Source organism: Neofelis nebulosa, chromosome 5 (genome assembly GCF_028018385.1).
Source record: "Neofelis nebulosa isolate mNeoNeb1 chromosome 5, mNeoNeb1.pri, whole genome shotgun sequence".
Classification (NCBI taxonomy): Eukaryota; Metazoa; Chordata; class Mammalia; order Carnivora; family Felidae; genus Neofelis; species Neofelis nebulosa.
Window position 1 is genome coordinate 148464305 of NC_080786.1, and position 20485 is coordinate 148484789.

Sequence of the window (20485 nt, forward strand, 5' to 3'; positions counted from 1 at the left end):
TTGGAAATGGGAAGGGACTTGAGGGGACGGATGCTGGGATTTCTGTACTACTACCAGGTGGGAGCTCTCATGGCCATCCGCCTACACCAGGATGGTGTAAGGAAATACAGATGAGACTGAGACTGACAGTGCTCTAACAGCCATGCCTCACTCATGGTTTCCAGTTCAGGTGGGAAGATGGATGCTTGTGCCAGTTTCAAGGGAAATAAGAACAGTGAGGATGATACAGTGTTGTCTTCTCCAAATCCAAATTCATTTAACCTAAAAGACTTTTCTCTACTTTGAGATTATGTCTTCTCCAATTTTGGTATTAAAAATGTCCTTTCTTGGGGCGCCTGGGTGGCTCACTCGGTTAAGTGTCTGACTTCGGCTCAGGTCATGATCTCACGGTCTGTGAGTTCGAGCCCCGCGTCGGGCTCTGTGCTGACGGCTCAGAGCCTGGAGCCTGTTTCAGAGTCTGTGTCTCCCTCTCTCTGACCCTCCCCCGTTCATGTTCTGTCTCTCTCTGTCTCAAAAATAAATAAAACATTAAAAAAAATGTCCTTTCTTTTATGAAGTGATGGCAATAGGTGGTAGTTGGTTTTTGTTTTTTTTTTTAATGTCCTTATTTGACAAAATAAAGAATTGGCAAATCTAGCTGGTGCCTACGGCCAATTCTGCTAGTTTTCTCTGAGTATTGGTTTTCCCTTTCTTACATGCCAAGAGAAATTTAAGGGGCATGCGACCACCCAGAAGAAAGCCTACAGCTCCCAGTTTTCCTTGGAGCTAGGTGTGGCCAGCTGTTGAAGTTATGGCGAATGAGATGTTTGTAGAAGTGATGCCTCCAACTTCTGGGTAGTATCTTTAAAGAAGGGGCCTGTCTGCTCTCTGCTACTTTTCCTCCTCCTGAAAGCTGGAATATAGGCATGGAGTTATCTGGGACTATGAAGATGAATGCAATGCATTGGGAGTGGCAGAGGAACCAGACAGATGGAGCCCCAAGCCATAGCGTTACTGTATCAGCCCAGGATGCTTATATAATGTGAGAGAAATGGGCACTTATATTTCACGTCTCTGCAGATAAAATGAGTCGACATTTACATGATATTTGCAGTGTTGAAAATAGATGAGATTATCCAGGAATAGAGAGTAGAGGGAGGAATAAGAGGGCCTAGAATGGAGCCTTAAAGAAGTTCAATATATAGTAGTTATATAGAGGGGGAAGGACCCCTAAGGGGAGTCAGGAGGGGAAGCCAGAGAACTAAGGAAGGAAAGTGGTGTGGAGGAGCCAGTGGGTGAGTCTATTTGAGGAAGGAGGGGGTTCCAGTGATGCTGAGAGGTCAAGGAAGAAGAGGTGCAACATGGCCATCCTGTTTAAAATGGAAGTAATTGGTGGCCTTATCAAAGGCTGTTTCATTGAATTGGTGGGATGAAATCCAAGGGGAGGGAGGGAGGGGGAAATGAGAGGGTGATAGAGAGACAACACACTCAGAAAGTGTGGCCACGAAAGGAAGAGCAAGAGGGTAGGGGCTGGAGGGAGATGAGGAGACTTCTCTCCTCTCCTTCCCTCTCCTCTTCTCTCCTCCCCTCCCTTCTCAGCTTTTCTTTTTCTCCCTTTTTTCCCTTTTTCTTTTTCTTTTTTTTTTTTTTTAGAAAAACTGCAGAATGCAGGGCATTTACCCACTGATGGGAAGGTTCCAGAACAAAGAAGAGATGGAAGAAACAGGTTAGCGAGAAGGTAATTGCTGCAAACAGCTCCCGGGAAGATGGGAGGCAAGGAAGACAAAGAGCATCTGTGAAGGAACTGGCCCTTGGCAGGAGGATAGAAAGTTGGTTGCAAACTCAGGAATGCACGTTGGACGATTGGTTCTCTTTTCTCAGTGCAGTAGAATGCAAGGTGGTCCATGCAGCTGTGGGATTTGCCTCCAGCAGTGCTCCGCTGGCCTGGGGGCAGGTGTGGGGAAGATGGATGCTGATGTTCATCCAGGGTTGGAATTTTGCTAGGTGGGTGGAATGTGAGGACAGAGGAGGAAGAGAATGTCTAGTGTTTGGAAGAGAGAATGGAAGCTGAAGAGACTGAAAACCGTGGATAAGGAACACCTGGAGGAACACCTGGACTTCACTGGTCCAACATCCACAATGGAGTTGAGTAACAGATGTAGTGGGGATATGGAATTGAGGGGAAAGTTAGGATAGAAGGCTGCAGTCAGAGTGAGAGCACTTGGGGTCGAGATTCTGAGGAAGAGGAGCCCATAGTGTCAGTCAGGCCCAGATAGGCATGGGAGTGGGGACTGAGAAGGAGGAAGGAAGAAGTTGCTGGAGATCAGAGGACAAGGAGCCAAGAGGCCAAGATCATGGCTGGGCCAGCCATAAGGATTCTAAAGCAGCGACATGAATGGGGGTGGAGAAAGTTGTGAACCATTTGCTAATTGTTGGTTGGATGAGGAAAGGCACCAAGCAAAGTGCAGAAATGACCTAGACTAGGGCAAGGATAAGACCTGAATGACCTTAGCCTCAGTTGAGAGGCTAATTTGCAAACCCAGGAAAGAAGTGTTCTGGAAGTGACACTGCAGAGCCAGCTCAAAGTGGGGCCAACTCCTAGACCCAATGTCAAGAGCATAAGGGTAAACAGTTTCCATTTGGGAAGCCTTCAACAGAAGCAGTATCTCTGGGTCAGCCATCAGCAGCCAGCTTAGTCACCTTAGCACCTCCTGGGAAGCTTTTAAAATGCAGATTCCAGGGCCCCACCCAGGCTAATTAAATCTATATATTTAGGGAAAGTTCCTGGGCACAGATCTGGCTTCCTAGGCATGAGTCCTACTGGTCCCTGTGTTCAGTAGGGCCCCATTCTTAGTTTAATGCAATCTTGATATTCTTAATCATTTTTGAACAGGGTGCCCTGCAAATTCATTTTGCACCAGACCTCGCAAATTTGGGTAATCAGGCCTGTCTGGGTAGCAGTATCCTTTAAGAAATCTTCTCAAATGAGGGGCACCTGGCTGGCTCAATTCTTGGATTCAATTCTTGATCTTGGGGTTATAAGTTCAAGCCCCATGTTGGATGTAGAGATTACTTAAAAATAAAATTTTTAAAAAGAAAATAAAGGGAAAAAATCCCCTCAAGGGATTCTGATGCGTGGGTAGGGTTGAGAGTCACCAAGTTAAGCCAAGAGTTGAAGAAATGGCTGAGGGTATAGGGTGGGAGGAAGATGGCGGAGGGTATGGGGAGGATGGCACGTTTGCACAGAGATTTCTACTCTAGGTCTATGTTTGGTTCCTTGGAGAAGGAGGAGTGCTGGAGCCTAACAACTTTGCCATGGCCTGAAAGGGAGGCACACTGGTGGGGTGTGGGGCTGGAGAGTCTTCGCTCTGTAGTCTTCTGGAGAGTGCATGGGCAGCCCAGGGGCAGTGGAGAGAAGAGACTACATAGAGTTGGGGACAGGGGTGAACAAAGCTAAGCACGTCGCTCTGGGCCGAGGCACTGAATGACTTTGTGGGTAGTGGGCACTGGGATGGGTACAAGAGTCCAGAGTTCCTCAAAGCTGAGAGACTCAAGATGTTTGGCTGGAGGTCTAGGCTTGGAAGCCACCGTCCCCTAGATAGAACATGGAGCAATGCCAGTCTCCCATTTTGAGCACTCGCAATGCTCAGGGAACCTTACCAGAGACGTGGCATGTCCATGAGAATCTTGTTTTCCCTGGGGAGTCTGAGAGGAAGTGAGCAGAGCTATGTAAACCGAGACAGGGCTCTGGGAAGAGGCGGCTCCCCAGAGAAACGAGCCGCAAACACAGGCGCCACAGGGTCACTTGTCAATGAAATGTTGGTTGTTTTTCTAAATTACGAGAGATAAGAGGTGGTGAAATCTTCCCTCAGCTTCAGCCCTTTAGTATAAATATTTCTTTCAAAATCAGCCCAGACAAGGCTGGGCCTGAAGGAGAAGGCAGGTACATAAAGCCTGCGGTCCCATCTCTGGGAGCTGCCGTGTCAGGGCCGGCCATGGAAGCACCAGGTGGAACCAGGTGCATCTGAGGCTCGTGAGACCCCCTCCTGAGGGCAAAGGAGAAGCTGCCTGAGGAAAGCCTCATCTCAAGCCTTTAGCAATGGTCAGGGGAGCAGCAGATAGCATCGTCACTCTCTCATACTCAAACATGGCCAAGCAGCAGGAGAGGTTGGCAAAGGTCGCCTGATTCAGGCTACCTCCAGATTTGGCAGAGCAAATCTAAGCACTTGCTACTTCAGGAACAGCTGAGGCATGAAGGAGCCTCTCATCTGGGTACATTTTTGTCCACCCTGGCCTCACAGGAGCCTGCCCCTCCTGCTCGCTGGCCTCCAGCCTCTTGTGGTCCAGGTGGACCGACTGGCTGAGCTTCGGAGGCCCATACTTGCTCAGGGATGTTCTCCTCGGGACACTTGCATGGCTCAGTTGGTTAAGTATCCGCTTAGGTCATGATCTCATGGTTCGTGGGTTCAAGCCCTGCATCCAAGTTAGTGCTGACATTAATCCTCTACTTGGGATTCTCACTCTCCTTCTCTCTCTCTCTCCTGCCCCTCCCCTGCTTGTGCTCTTTCTTCTCTTTCAAAAATAAGTAAAGAAACTTAAAAAAAAGAGAAGAATGTCTCCTCACTGACCCTGAAATACATTAAAAGGTCACTTTTGGGACGCCTGGGTGGCTCAGTCGGTTAAGCATCCGATCCTTGGTTTCAGCGGAGGTCATGATCTCACAGGTTCATGAGTTCCAGCCCCGTGTATCCGGCTCTGCCCTGGTGGTGCAGAGCCTGCTTGGGATTTCATCCCTCTCTGCCCCTCCCAAACTCACGCTGTGTCTGGATCTCTCAAAATAAATAAATACAACTTAAAAAAAAAGATCACTTTCACTTGCCCCTTTCTGATATTTGAGGATTTTTCCCCTTCATGGCAACAGGGAAGCCATCTTGCCAAGTTCGCTTCCCAATGGAAAGCTTCATGACTTTACAAAAGTTGAGAACTGGCTCCTTCTTCTTTCCATCCGCGCGTGGGTCAGTGTGGCTGTGTGGCACGTCTGTGCCCATGGGGAAGTCCTCTCCAGCTCTGGCCACAGTGTGTCTCTCCCTGGGAGCCGGTGTTGGCCCTCTTGCCAAGGAAGCCGAGTCCTTTCCCTGATCCGGGGAACCAGACCACTCATCCCTGGGGCATTTCCTGGTTCCGGACACCTCTGATGTCTGCACAACATCTGCTTCTGGCTGGAGGATCAGTTGTTGGGGCACCAGCACCTCTGTTTTGGGTATTGTCCCATGTCTATCTACAGCCCTTGCCCTGAATCAGTGGTTTCTAAACTTTTCTGATTACGTGCCCATTTAGTAAGAAGTTGGTGGGGGGTACATATTGCCCATCTGTTTACTTATACACTGCACATTATATAAATTATAAAAGAAACATAAAGTTGAGGTTAAAAGGAGGAATGTGATGACATAAACAATGTTTTTGAGTGTTGTTAATTGTGGTGGCTTCTGATTACCGCTAGTCACTACCTCGAGGCCTAGGAATCTAGATTTGAAGTTCATTGTTAACAAAAAGGGATTTAAATACCTATTAGAAGTAGTTTTCTTATTAATTCGGAATGATTTCTGGCCAGATCTGATCAGCAACTCAAGTTTTAATCGTGCTGTGGGTGTGGGGGCCCACCTATAAGGGACGAGTCAACTCTACTTAACATTATTTCCAGGCAGGACTTTTGGTAGTAATCCTAAGTCTACCCGTTCATCTTGTGGGAACTGATCACATCACGATGAGATGATCTGATCTATAAATCCTCTTACCTGGGTGCAGGCTGAGTGTTCTTGGTCTTGTCGTTCTGCCCGGAAGCTGGCTCCTCCCTCAAGAGGCCTCAGATCCTGCCTGTGGGGGACTAAGTCAGAGACCTATGAGCACCTTTATGTTAAATATTAGAATATTAGCTTGCTGGAGCTGCTGTAACAAAGTGCCACAAATTGAGTGGCTTGAGCAACAGAAGTTGATCACGTCACAATTCTGGAGGCTGGAAGTTTGAAACTAAGGTGCCATGATGGTTGGTTCTTCCTGGAGGCTGTGCAGGGGAGTCTGTTCCTGGACTTTCTCCTAGCTTCTGGTGGTTTCTGGCAATGGTTGGTGTTGGTTGGCTTGTAGACTCATCACCCTGATCTGTCTTCGTCTTCACATCACCGTGTGTGTGTGTGTGTGTGTGTGTGTGTGTGTGTCCAAATTTCTCCTTTCTGTAAGGACACCAGTCTTACTGGATCAAGGCCTACCTTAATAACTTTATTTTAACTGATTAGCTCTGTAAAGACCCTCTCTCCAAATAAGGTCACATTCTGAGGTGCTTGGGGTTATCTTTTTTGGGAGCAACATCATTCAACCCATAACAATTAGTAAAGCTCATTGTTTTCTGACTTTTAGGTAAAAATAAATAGAAGTTCTAATGGCTTCTTGTGGCAGATCCCGGTGGATAATGGCCTGGTGCACCCGTGGGGTGTGTGTACTTTTCTATGGAGACCACTGCCTCATTAGTTCAGTCCTTCCTCCTCTTTTCCCTGTGATCATTCACCCCCGGTTCTCATTAAGGGCAAGGAGGGTGTGAGTGTGTGGAAGACCAAGCCTTGAAGAGCTCCATTTGGAATTCCATAGAAGATTGGTTTAATGGGGGACTTCTGGCATCAGGATGGCCAGCAAGCCTCCTCTCTCCTCTTCCAAACCTTAGAAATAATAAGAAAGACAGTTTTAAGTGAAGGCATAACTTTGTTCAAAAGCAAGAAGGGAGAAAACAGGTAAGTGGGTTTTCAAAAAGTTACGCATAGAATTACCGTAGGACCTAGCTATTCCACTCCTAGGTGTGCATACCTCCAAAGATTTTAGAAGGTTTTCAAACAAAAACTTGTACATGAATATTTATAATGGCACTATTCACAGTAGCCAAAAGGTAGAAGCCACCTAAATGTCCGTCAGCTGGTGAATGGATAAACAGAATGCGGTCTAGCCAGACGATGGATGATTACGACACCTAACAAAGGGTGAAGTACAGATATACCTTATATCACAGATGAACCTTGAAAACGTGATGCTAGGTGAAAGAGGCCAGATACAAAAGGTCGCATATTGTACGATTCCATTTATATCAAATGTCTGGAATAGGTCAATCTGTAGAGGCAGAAAGCAGATTAGTGGTTGCTAGGGGCTGGCGGCAGGTGTTGTTGGGAGGAATGGAGAGCGGCCGCTTAATGGAAGTGATTTTCTCTTATGGCGATGAACGTGTTTTGCAACTAGATAGAGGTGATGGTTGCAAAACGTTGTGAGTCACTGAATGGTGGACTTGAAAATGGTTAATTTTATGTTATGCGAACTTACCTCAATTTAAAAAATTAAAAGCAAGAAGAGGAAGCCTTGGGGGAATCTTTAACCCTAAATGGCTTAATGAGGTGCTGTGGGCACCCTCTGGCTCCGAGTGAGCAGCCCCGGGAGGGAGCACTGGGTGGTACCTTCCAGTGTAATGACAATCCTGCGATCAATCTGGACAGACTCCACCAAGCTGTCCGTGGGAAAAGCCTAGCAACAACGTGGAATTTTTTTTTTTTTTTTTTTAAATCAAATGGCTCGGTGCTGTCTGCTCTTCAGAGCTCTAGGGCAGTGTCAATGCATTAGCAACCATGACTTACACGACCCCTTCATGTCTTCCCTATCTTACTCCCGAACCTTAAAATCCTGTGTTTTAAGTTCCTCCTGATTTCTTGGGAATGCAGTTCATTGACTTGGAATGACTATAATCTCCGGTGGAGAATAACATGCTTACTGGCTAAATAGCTCCTTCTCAAAAGAGCTGCAAAAGCAGATTATGTGCAAATTCAGAGAATGCTTTTTGGTGCCAAGCCCTGGTTGGATTTGAAAGGTCCTGTCAAGTTTCAGATTCACAGCTTGACATTTACATGGTTATTTATGCCACTTATTAACTGTGGTGTATTAGTAGCAATCTAATTATGACTGCCCTCTTCGTTTGTCTTGCGAACAGCAAGAGAAGATTGCTTTGAGACAAGAGTTCACCCTGGGATGTACTTATTGAACACATCTGGGGAAGGATGGGGGCCAAAAGGGCTGATGGCTTTGGCATAAGCTCCTTTTGGTCTGTTACGTTCTTGAAGCTTTTGCCCCAAGAACCCTGGTTGCTGGGCATTGCTGCTGCTCTGGGTCCAGGAAGAGGCAGAAAGATGTGCTCTTGGGACCTGAGAGGCTGCCCCAAGCGCAAAGTCTTGAATAACCTTTGTTTCTAGGAGATTCTGAGGCACACAAATGGAAGCCCTGCCTTTCTTTAAGGTGGTTCAGAAAGCCAGCCTGAGTAGGGAATTGCGAGGAGCCAAAATCCTGCTTTTTGAGAAATTTGTTCTAATTTTTTGCATTCTGACATAAGAAAGATCAGGAGCCATGATTCCCAGCTTGGTGCCTGCATTGCAAGGAGAACCTGCACTATTCTGAGGGGCCTGGCCTCTCCAGCTCAGACCTGGAATGACAATGAACCCATATTCTGAGGCTTTTGGTTATAACATTCACCTTCCCTCCACCTTCCCCACCCTGTGGGGGCTGTAGGGTGAAATGGGTCCTGAAGGGTGGGGGGCACTCAGCAGGGTAAGGGAGAGCACAGAGCAGCACAAGAGAAGATCTACGGTTTCTTGGCTCAGAAGGAACGTCACTGGGTTCCTCCGGCTCCAGGTGAGACAGAATGAATCTTGACACTTCACAGGATAACTAGAGAGAATAAGGAAAGCACATCAGAAAATAAACAAATAAAGTAACTCATAGGGACGTAGGACCATATAAAGTTTCTAGCCTTGACACCAAAAGCATGATCCATAAAAAGAAAAATTGGCAATTTTACCTCCTCAAAGTTAAAACGTTTGCCTCACTGAGCTGCAAGCCTCTCCTTAAAGATGCACAACTTCCTGTTACTGGTGGCGGGGAATGGCTTAGTCTCACACCCGTGTGGTCACGCTGTTGGTGACACAGCCCTTCCAGGCCTTCAGAGCAGCTCTGTGCTTTAGGGAAGGGAAAGTTGGAATCCACTCATATTTGGCCACCTTCTTGGAAAGAGCCCCCCATCCTGCTGATAGCCATTTTTATGAAATCGAATTAGGTTGCTCAGTGACACTTCCCCCTTCGCCAAATCATCTTTGCTTCTTGCTTTCCATGAGTTCGGATGCCATTTGCCACACCCCTGATGCTTTGCCACTGGGTGAGGGTTTGAGTCTGGGCTGCTTGGAGCAAGGACCACCTACTTATCTAGAGTCTCTGCGACTTCAGATGTGTGCAGCTGTTGGCTGCCAGGCAGGGGAGTTTCTAAAAGGAAGAAAAAGGCAAGACAAAAGTCAAGCGAATGCCCACACAAACACCTGAAACCGAGTTTTGACAAAGGAGCAAAAGCAGTTCAATGGAGGATAGACTGTTCATCAAATGGTGCTGGAGTGTTTGAGGTCCACAGGCAGGAAAACCAAAAAAACCCCCAAGCCCCCAAACCTCCACCTAAACCTTACACGTTAGTACTCGTTATTATTACTCATGATCACATCATGACTCATTTATATTTACACAAAAATTAACTCAAAATGGACACGGGCTTACATTTACAATGTAGAAAATAAAACTTCTAGGAAAGAAATAGAAAATCATAGAGACCTAGGACTAGACAGAGAGGTTTTTCTTTTAATTATGAAAATTGTTTTAATGTTTATTTATTTTTGAGAGAGAGAGAGAGAGAGAGAGAGAGACAGAGCATGAGCAGAGGAGGGGCAGAGAGAGAGGGAGACAGAATCCGAAGCAGGCTCCAGGCTCCGAGCTGTCAGCATGGAGCCCAAAATGGGGCTTGAACCCACAAGCTGTGAGGTCACCTGAGCTGAAGTTGGACACTTAATGCCCTGAGGTTCTTTTCTTTTGAGTTTATTTATTTATTTTGAGAGAGAGCATGCATAAACAGGGGAGGGGCAGAGAGAGAGCAAGAGAGAGGATCCCAAACAGGCTCCATGCTGTCAGCGCAGAGCTTGACGTGGGGCCTGATCCCATAAACTGCAAGACCATGACCTGAGCTGAAATCAAGAGACAGATGCTCAACTGACCAAGCCACCCAGGGGCTCTTAGTTGAAGAGTGTTTAGACTTGACATCAAAAGCATAATCCATCAAAGGAAAAGTTAATAAAATCCTCAAAATGGAAACTTCTGCCCTGTGAGGAGAATGGAACGACAAGCCTGGCAGAAAATGTTTGCAAAGCACATTATCCAATAAAGGACTTGTATCCAGAATATATAAAGAACTCCCAAAACTCAATAGTCAAAAACCCCCAAAGAATCCAGTTAGAAAATGGGCAAAGACACAAACAGATGTTTCTCTGAAGAAGATATGCAGAAAGCAAATAAACACAGGAAAAGATGCTCAACGTCATTAGCCACTAGGGAAATGCAAATTAAAACCACAATGAGATATCACTATCACCTACCAGAATGGCTAAAATAAAAACCACTGATAACACCAACTGCTGGCAAAGATGGGGAGAAACCAGATCACTCACACATTGCTGATGGGAATATGAATGGCATAGCCGCTCTGCAAAAGTCTGGCAGTTTCTTACAAAATTAAACATGTACTCACCATATGACCCAGCAATCATGCTCTTGGACATTGTCCCGGAGAAATGAAAACTTATGTTCACAACAGAACCTCTACAAAAATGTTCGTTGCGGCTCTATTTGTAATGGCTTCAAACTGGAAGCAACCCAAAAGTCTTTCAATGGGTGAATGGTTGAATAAACTGATACATCCATATCTCTGTCAATTTCCTGCTGGTGATATTATACTATAGTATAATTATACTATAGTTATGCAAGATGATGTTTTCATTTAAGAAACTGGGTGAAGGGGTCTTCTTGAATTACTTCTTACAACTGCATCTGAATCTACAATTCTCTTAAAATAAAAAGTTTTTTTTTAAGAAAGTAATATTGAAAAAAGTCAAGTGGATGAGGCGCATCAGGGCTAGGCTTTTCGAAGCCCTCATAAGGCAGACCGCAGAAGATCTGGGAGCTGAGGAAGAGGAACCTTTGCTTGAAAAATGCAATGAATAATAGCACTGTCTCTTACACGGTCCACCAGTTATGCTCCTTGGCATTTACTCAAACGAGTTAAAAACTTATGTCCATACAAAAACCTGCACACGAATGTTTATAACAGCTTTTTCATAAACGCTAACACTTGGAGATAGCCACGATGTCCTTCAGTAGGTGAATGGATACATAAACTGTGACATGTCCATAAAACGAAATATTATTCAACACTACAAAGAAAAGAGCCATCAGGCCACAAAAAGACACGGAGGAATCTCAAATGCATGTTATTAGATACAAAATACCAATCTTTAAAAGGCTCCATACTGTATGGTTGCTGGAAAAGGCAAAACTGTGGACACTGGAAAAAGATCAGTGGTTGCTATGGGTTAGAGAGAAGGGAGAGGAGGATAAATGGGCAAACCACAGAGGATTTTCAGGGCAGTGAAACTGCTCCATATGGTACTGTAATGGTGGATACATGTCATTATACATTTGTCCAAACTCAGAATACACGCCACCAAAAGTGAACTCTAATGTAAACCATGGATTCTGAGTGATAATCATGTGTCAATATAGGTTCATTGATTATAACAAAATGCTAAAAAAATCTAAAAAAATAAAGCCTAGTAAAAAATAATAGCAGGGGCACCTGGGTGGCTCAGTCGGTTAAGCATTGGGCTTTGGCTCAGGTCATGATCTCACAGTTTGTGGGTTTGAGCCCCACATCAGGCTCTGTGCTGACAGCTCAGAGCCTGGAGCCTGCTTTAGATTCTGTGTCCCCACCCCCTCTCTGCCCCTCCCCTGCTTGAGCTCTGTCTCTCTCTCCCTCTCAGAAATAAATAAGCATTAAAATAAAAAAATAATAACAGCACTGCCTTTATTAACATCCTCACACAATTCAAGGTGCTTCTAGAAACATTTTCTCCTTTTAAGGACCATCCTTAAGATCATGCTCTGTCGTAGATGGAAGGTGGAGGGTGTCAAATGATAGCAAATGCTGTGTAGAGCACACCAGCAAGGGACCAGGAGGTGCTCCTGTGATCAGGGACACACCTGTCCCCCTAAGGGCAGGGATGGGTGAGGAGAAGTCTCCCTGGGGCTCTCTGGTAGGGTGAGTGGGTGGCAGGGGTTCTTGAGGCTCCAGTACAGGCAAACTAGATGGAGGCAGGGAAGAGAAATGTGCAGTCCAAGAGAGGGAGGACCAGAGCAGAGAAGTGATAGGTGTCTACGGGGACTCTCTTTCTGACAGTGGATGCCATGCTAGGGTGTCAGTGGGACTCTGCTGTATACACAGGACAAGGAAAGGAGAGGCGAAAGCAGAAAACTGAGCCAGGAGTGGGGTTGGTCCAAACTCAAAACGGAAGGGGTAGGAGTCAGAAATCTGGGATGGACCCAGTAATTAACCCAAAGGGTTGATTTACTCTGGGGACTTCATATATAGCCAGGGAGTGATAGAGAACAAGGTGGGAGGGCGTTTTTCACGGTGTCATGACTTCTAGAGAGGTATACCTGCTGATTTCCCTTATGCATGTCTTCTTAAATGATCTCTTTTCTAAGCACTTGTTTGGGGCATGGGGTCCGGTACACAGGCATGCCTGCTGTTCATCCTGGCAGAGAAAGCTGTCTCCCTCTTGTGGTCCCTTGGGGGAAACCACTCCACGCACCTGGCACCTTTGGAGCTGGAAGGGCCAAGGGGGTACTTTCCAATCAAGAGGTACAGGCGAGTGGGAAGTGGAGCCCCAGCATGGCCCTTGGCTATTTGAAGCCAAAATAGGTGCACAGGAGGGTTGTGAAAATCAAGGGTAGTGAAGGAGAAGAAAAGGGAACAACTGGCAGAAGATTCCAGATTCCTGACTAGGCACTGTTGCCTTGGCAACAGGAGAAGCAACACGTTTGGAAGGAGAAGCCCTTTTGTTCTCCAAGTCCTCCTTTTGTGGGCAGCCTCAGCCCCCCACCCCCCGTCCGAGATGCCTAGGAGCACCCTCTTTCTGTGCAGCCGGGCGGCAGATACCCATGCTTCTGTGATCATCACGGTGTGCCCTTCTGGGGACAGTCACAAAGATTTGAAAAAGCAAGGACATCCCAAAGACCTGTGGCTATGGAGCCCCTTCTGATGTTGGATCTCGGTGATGTCCATTGAACTGAGGTCTACTGAGCGAAGGTGTTGACTTGGGCTCATGTGGCACACGTGGCCAGGGGCCCAGCCCCCCTGCCTCCTGGGGGGCAGCCTGGTCCACTGCCAGCCTCATTCTGACCAATCAGTGAAATGCAAAGCAGAGGTTAAAGAAGGAAAGAAAGTGCTGAGGCCTGGCAGGGGGAGATGAGGAGACTTGCCTAACAGCCCTGTTTGAGGCTTGAAGGAGTCAGATTAGATGCCCTGGGAAGTAAGTCTCCTCACCTCCAGGGCTGAAGGGCTGCCCCTCTCGGTGGCCTACTAGGTTTGGGTGGCCTTCAGTCGCCACGAGGTAATGGCCCGGGGACTGCCTTTCTTCCCCACTGACAGTGGGCTCCTGAAGGGCACATGGGGTCTCCCTCCCTGGGCTCTCTCTGGCAAAACACAACTGTGCGGGGCTGGCTCGGCTTTGCGACCCTCACTGTGATGTGCCGCAACCCAAGAGGACCGTGAACTTAATTAGAACCAGAGACTGTCACCTGTCTTCATCCTTGTTGCCTGTAATCCCAACCCAAGAGGTTTTCAAAATCCCCACTTGGTGTATTAAATTTCTTATTTCGTTTAGTTTTTAACCTTTTATTTTGAAAATTTTCAAGCTTGCAGAAAGGTGGTAAGGATCGCACTGCGTACATCTGTCTGCCCTTGACCTACAGTTACCAGTGATTGGCATCACCACGTGTACTTTCAGCTCTATCCTTACGTAGACTTATTATCACCATTAGTTACTGAACCATTTGAGAATAAGTTGCAGACACCATGATCCTTCATCCCTGAGTGCTAAGAATAATCACAGTATATTTATGAAGTTCAGAAAATCTAACACTGACACAATACTAAATGTAATACACAGTCCAAATTCAAGTTCCACCAATGCCCCCCAAAATGCCCTTTATAGTAATTTCTGTTTTCTGATCCCAATTAAAACCTTAAAAAAATTTTTTCGTAGTGTTTGTTTATTTGAGAGAGACAGACAGACAGAGCCCAATGAGAGGCTCGAACCCATGAACGTGAGAGCGTGACCTGAGCCGAAGTCAGACAACCGATTGAGCCACCCAGGCGCCCCCCCAACAAGTAAAAACCTTCTATCCTTAGTGTCAGCAGTTGTTGAAAAGCTGGATCTGGCTACACACACACACACACACACACACACACACACATATTTAAGGTTCACTGCCAAGCATGAAGGATCTTAATGTATTTATTCCTTTATTTTTTTGTTGACAAGCTGCCTCTCCCCATGCTGGGGTCTTCTAACCAGGCTCATTCCTCCAGCTGCTGGGAAAGGGGCCCAGGGGGCTGTCCTGTCTCACTGGCACACTGGGCTTGGGGTGAGGAGGCAGAGAGGACAGGCTCAAGCAGACCACGAGGTCCACCAGTCTTCCTGCAGGGGTGCATTGCTCATTATCAGTGGGCAGCAGTGGGCTTTTGCTTCGGGCCCAGCACCACCCTCCTAGAGAGCAGACAAACAGAGTTGAGGAGGACCCCCTGGGGCCAGCCGCTCAGCCTCTCTCCTCTGACAGAGAGGACAAACGAGTTCAGAGAAGTGGCCCGGGCCAAGCTCACTTAGCCAGCGCCTGGAATGGAGACCAAACTGATATTTTTTTCGGGCCATCCAGCTGTTTTACAGACACCCAGGTCTGGAGAACAGGGAATACAAGGACAAAAGGGAGAACGTATTCCTTGGAGAGACAAGAAGCAAGGGCAGTGAGCCTGCTTCTGAAGAGACAAAGAGGCAAAGCTCCAGACGTGCAGCCACTGGCGGACTGGGCGTCAGGCTCATCACCCCTGAGGACGTGGATCCACATGGAGGTGTTTCCCAGTCAGTGCTTGGTGCTCTCAGTGGGCGCCATGGCCAGTGAAGGCCTGGAGGCTGTTCATGCGCCCTTGTCTATCCCAGCTCGTAAGTGCTCTTGGTTTGGATGCTCTACTTTTCTTGGCTTTCTCAATAGGACTGGAGCCTGCTGGGAGGAATTTGCCATAATCTGCTATTCTTGCTTTCGAAGTCACAAAGGGACGCAGACAGGAGACATATGCTCAGTGTGAACGAGACATCACAGCTAAAATCATTTTTCTGGTCGCAACCAATTGGATTTCACAGGACTAAGTAATTAGACAAAAAGTCATAAGCTAACAAACTCCGAACTTGCTGCCAAGAACCCCTCTGCTTCAGAGTCTGAGGTTGGAATCAGTGGCCTGATTTATGGGGATCCTGTCCACTGAGAATGCAGAACCCTGTGCCAGAGTTGTGGGGCGTCATTCCTCCTGAAGACGGCCCGGAGTGGAGACTGTCCAGGCCGCATCTGTTTTCAGATTAGGAGAGACACACAGAAAGCACACTATTGTATCCCTGCCACTTTCATGGCTCGTGACGGCCCGAGCAAAACATTGATGGCCAAGCATTAACGTGCGGTGCATGCAACTGGGCCTTCCTGGGAAAATCTTTTCCTTTTGGAAAAATACCGGACACCATATTCAGAAGGTTGTGACTGCTAAGCGGGAAGTTTGAGCAAGATGATCAGTCCCTATCCCCTTTCCAGAACAGATCTTGTTTTTATCTCCAACAAGAAATAGCACGAGTAGACTATACACATATATTGGGAGTTCACGGTGCGCCAGACACTGTTCTAAATTCTTTATTGTTTTCTTTAATCATCAGTACAGTCCTGTGGGATAGGTCCCATTTTACAGATGAAGAAACTGAGCCTCAGAGAGGGTGAGAAACCTGGATAAGTTTACACATACTTAGGTGGCACAATCAAGATTCGAACCCAGATAGTCTGGCTCCAGAGTGTACCCTTAACCACTATTCTTTATTTTTCCTTAACATCATTTTAAGTCAGTGTGTGTTTGCTATAGACTGAATGTTTGTGTCCCCCTCTCCCCCAAATTCATGTGTTGATATCTGATGGCCAATGTGACGGGGCTAGGAAATAGGGCTTTGGGAAGTGATGAGGGCATAAGAGTGGAGCCCCCAGGCATGGGATTAGTGCCCTTATAAAAGAGATCTCTGAGGGGCACCTGGGTGGCTCAGTCGGTTGAGTGTCTGACTTCAGCCCAGGTCATGATCCCGTGCTTTGTGGGTTCGAGTCCCACGTCGGGCTCTGTGCTGACAGCTCAGAGCCTGGAACCTGCTTCAGATTCTGTGTCTCCCTCTCTCTCTGCCCCTCCACCACTCTGTCTCTCTGTCTCCCCAAAATAAATAAACATTAAAAAAAATTATTTAAAAAAAAAAGAGAGATCCCCGAGAGTACCCTTGCCTTTTTAACCAATGTTAGGGTACAGGAAGAAGACGTTGTCTATGAACCAGGAAGCAGGCTCTCACCAAACACCACATCTACTGGTACACTGATCTTGGACTTCCCAGCCTCCAGAACTTTGAACAATGAATTGTTGTTTGTAAGTCCTCCTGTCTGTGTCATGTTTATTATAGTAGCCTGAATGGACTTAAGACATTGTTAGAGGTGAGCCTGAGCTGGGGTTTTCTAGGTGAGTCTTCTTGTATGTAGATCTGATGTGACCTTTCCAACTTCTCAAGCCATTGTGGAGCATTCTGGAACTAGGACTGGATCTGCAGTGCACTGACCTTGGTAGATAGCATGGCTTCTGGCTGGGGTGTCAGTACCACCTTATGGAGTGAATGTGGGAAAGAAGGAGGGTGCTAGGCTGCCTCCAAGATGTCCCTCATGATCCCTGCCTCCGGTAATCTCCTCTCTTTCAGCGTGTGCTGGATGTATTGACTGACTTCTAACAAATAGAATAGGGCAGAAGTGATGGGATGCCACTGTGGAGATTAAGTTGTAAAAAGATTGCATCTTCCATCTTGGGGGCTCACACTCTCTTGGATCACTCATCCTTGGGGAATCTAGCTCTCTTGTATGGTAGCTCTGTGGAGAGGTTCACATGGCAAGAGTGAAGTCTTTCAACAACCAAATAAGTGTGCCTCAGAATGGATTCCCCCCACCCCCTACTCCAGTCAAGCTTTTGGATAAAACCACAGCCCTGGTTGACAGCTTGGCTGAAACCCCATGAAGGATCTTGAGCCAGAAGCACTCAGCTAAGCCACATCTGGATTCCTGACCAACACAAATTGTAAAATGATAAACATTTGTTGTTTCCAGCTGCTAAGTTTCGGGATAACTTGTTACACAGCAATAGATAACTAGTACAAGGAGCATCTGGTACTCATCTCCCTCAGGTGTTGCCTGAGGAGCTCTGATACAAAAGCCTTGGCCAATCTGCAGGTTTTCATCAGCCCTCATTGGTGTGCCCTGGGTGTGCCCCGAATGTGCAGGTGTTGCCTGGTGTCCGAGGGCTGGCAGGAAGGAAAGCTGTGTTTGGACTAACCAGTGGGGAATGGACAACTTGCCTGGCCGTGCCGAGCATGGGGGAAGAGACAGATCATCCAGGCTCATAGGAACCACAGCTGCCCCAATAAGATTTATTACACGCTCTTCCCACGCTTCTATCCTGATTCTCTCACCAAAACTTGAGTCAGTCAGAGAGCGTTATAGTCTATACAACACTTCCATGTACATTCTCTCTTTGGGTTTTTATAATTGTTCTAAGAAGCAGATAAATAACCCTTCCACCAACTCAAAATCTGCATTAACCTGGAAGTATTTTTGACTTTGTCTTCACTTTTCTTTTTGCTAAATCATAATGACAAACTTGAGAAATATCCAATCATCCTTTCCCCATTCTCAACAATGGGGCATTGTTCTCTCAGGTTTTGCCTGTAGCTTTGAGACTAATTGGTGTAAAGCCCAAGAAGTCACTTTGAAGTGATCATTTCAGTGGATCCAAGACATGATTATAGGATAGTGAGTTATTTGTTCTCTTTCAAAGGCGAGCCAATTTGGCTTCATTTCTGGCTAACTCCTGCTTCCTTTGATGTCACCTATGTAAAAGAGTGTTACTAAAAACAATCAAAGCATATTTGTACTCCATCTTAAATACTGTTTGATGTATTTTTCATTATCTGGCTGAGAGTATATGTTTGTTTCGGGTAAATGTAGATCTAATTTTCCTTTCAATATAAACCTGATAACTCTAATGAGTTGACTGTTGTATTTCTCACTTGATCTGGCTTTTCTTGCATAAACCAACCAGAAAAGAAATAGTTTGATTATATAGAGATGTGTTTTCTTCTGGGATAGCATCTTCAAGAAAACTATCCTGTTCTAGGGGCGCCTGGGTGGCTCAGTTGGTGAAGCATCCGACTTTGGCTCGGGTCAAGATTTCACAGTTTGTGGGTCAGAGCCCCATGTGGGGCTTGCTGCTGTCAGCAAGGAGCCTGCTTCTGATCCTCTGAACCTCCCCTGCTTGTGCTCTCTCTCTCTCTCCCTCTCTAAATAAGTTTAAAAAACATTGAAAGAAAGAAAGAAAGAAAGAAAGAAAGAAAGAAAGAAAGAAAGAAAACTATCCTGTTTGCAACAGGGATCACTATGTGCTGGATGGAATATCCCCATTTGGGGAGAAGGATCTCATACAGAAAGAGGTGTGAGTCACTTGTGGTCAGGGAATTACACGTGTGGGGGAATGCACGTGTGTCTGGGAGACTGCACAGATGCTGGCAATGGGTGAACCCAAGAATCTACTCCATGACGTCACTGACACCCCTGCTCAGGACAGGCAGATTCTAGGGCACATCTCTTGCAGTTCAATGCTGGGAAGGCATGGAGGCATTTATGCTTGGGCCCATGGGCTTGAAGAGGGACAAAGCTCTCTTCTGTTTACTCTCAGGGTGGGCTGGGAGACTCATAAAAACAGTAAGTGCCCACACCTAGCCAAGTGGTTCTTAGCCCTGGCCACACATTAGAATCACCAGGGAAGCTTTGAAAAATACATCCAGAACTCATCCCCCTGAGATTCTCATTCAGTTAGTCCTTGGTGAAGCCATATCTTTTTTTCAAGTTGAAATTTAATGAAGCACAAATGCTTCATACCTCTGCTGTACCCAGTGTGTGAAAACACCCATTCCATCAAACATCAAACAACCACACTTGGGGCATTTGTTTTTTTCATGCTCATGAGAGACAGTTATCTCAACCCTTTCTCCTAAATTCTATGTAGTAGCTTGAGTTGTGCTCCCCAGAAAGATATGTCTATGCCCCAGATCCTTTGAATGTGATCTCATTTGGAGAAAGGATATAACTAAGTACAACCAGGCAGCTTGAGATGAGATCTTTCTGGATTACCCATTGGCTTTAAATCCAAGGGCAAATGTCTGTGTAAGAGTAAGAAGAGGAGAAGACACAGACATAGAGAAGAGGGGATGGCCATGGGAGATGGAGACAGAGGTTGGAGTGATGGCCACAAGCCAAAGAATGTGGCCACCAGAAGCTGGAAGAGGCAAGGAAAGAGTCTCTCCTAGTGCCTCTGGAGGAAGCACAGCCTTGCTGACACCTTGATTTCAGACGTTTACCCTTCACAACCATGAAAGAATAAATTTCTGTTATTTTGAGTCACCAAGTTTATGGCAGTTTTGTTATATGGCAGTCACTATGTATGTCCTATTTCCTATTTTCTTTATTCACCCTTTCTTTGGCTCTTTCCAGGTGTCTCTTGACTGTTTTACAGATAAGGTTTACACTGTTCCTGATTTCTCTCCATCTTCTCTTGACTGAGGCCTCCTGGCACCACAACAGCAGCAGCCCAATGTGGACCTGTAGCTGTGGGCCCCTCCGAGATTCTAGCTGTTTTCTTGCTCATTTTGACCATTCTTCTTGGAGTGGTGCACATTTTCCCTTCACATAGTTATCTCTCTACCTGTGCCCATAGATAATGTCTCCTTCACCTGTTTTCCCCAGGGTCTTTATAGTACTACACTGATGCATTGGGGTGTAGAGAGACACAAAGGCAGTGGGGATAGAGAATAAGGAGAGGGAGAACCCTAGGATATGAGGCTAGGGCCAGGAAAAGTTTTATGGGCCAAATGCATGATTTGAAGTGCTTGGAAAACTATTTGCAAAAAGGATCTTGTGCATTGTTCTAGCAGAAGGGCACAGGTACATTGGGACATCAGAGTCTGAGAATGTTCTAGGTCTTCAGAGTCTGGGAATGCTTTAGGTCTTCTTTCTTTGGTCAGTCCTTCTATTGTTTTATGGAGAGAAGTAGCTCCTCCTTCAAAGAGCTACTCCTACTAAAGTGGGCAGAAGCAGAAGGGAGTGGGAGCAGCTGTGTTCCAATGTAGTCCCCCTAAGTGTTTACTGGCTTTGAGTGAAGGTTCACATTTATCTAGTG

At 46.4% G+C, this 20485-nt stretch overlaps 1 protein-coding gene across 1 annotated transcript in view; it reads left to right on the top strand.

The window, feature by feature from the left end:
* Positions 1-20485, top strand: part of KCNE2 (potassium voltage-gated channel subfamily E regulatory subunit 2) — a 179476-nt gene that overhangs the window by 45016 nt on the left and 113975 nt on the right. The window contains exon 2 of the mRNA XM_058731913.1: positions 1633-1717. The gene's annotated coding sequence lies outside the window, so the exon portion shown is untranslated. The remainder of the gene's footprint in view (positions 1-1632; positions 1718-20485) is intronic.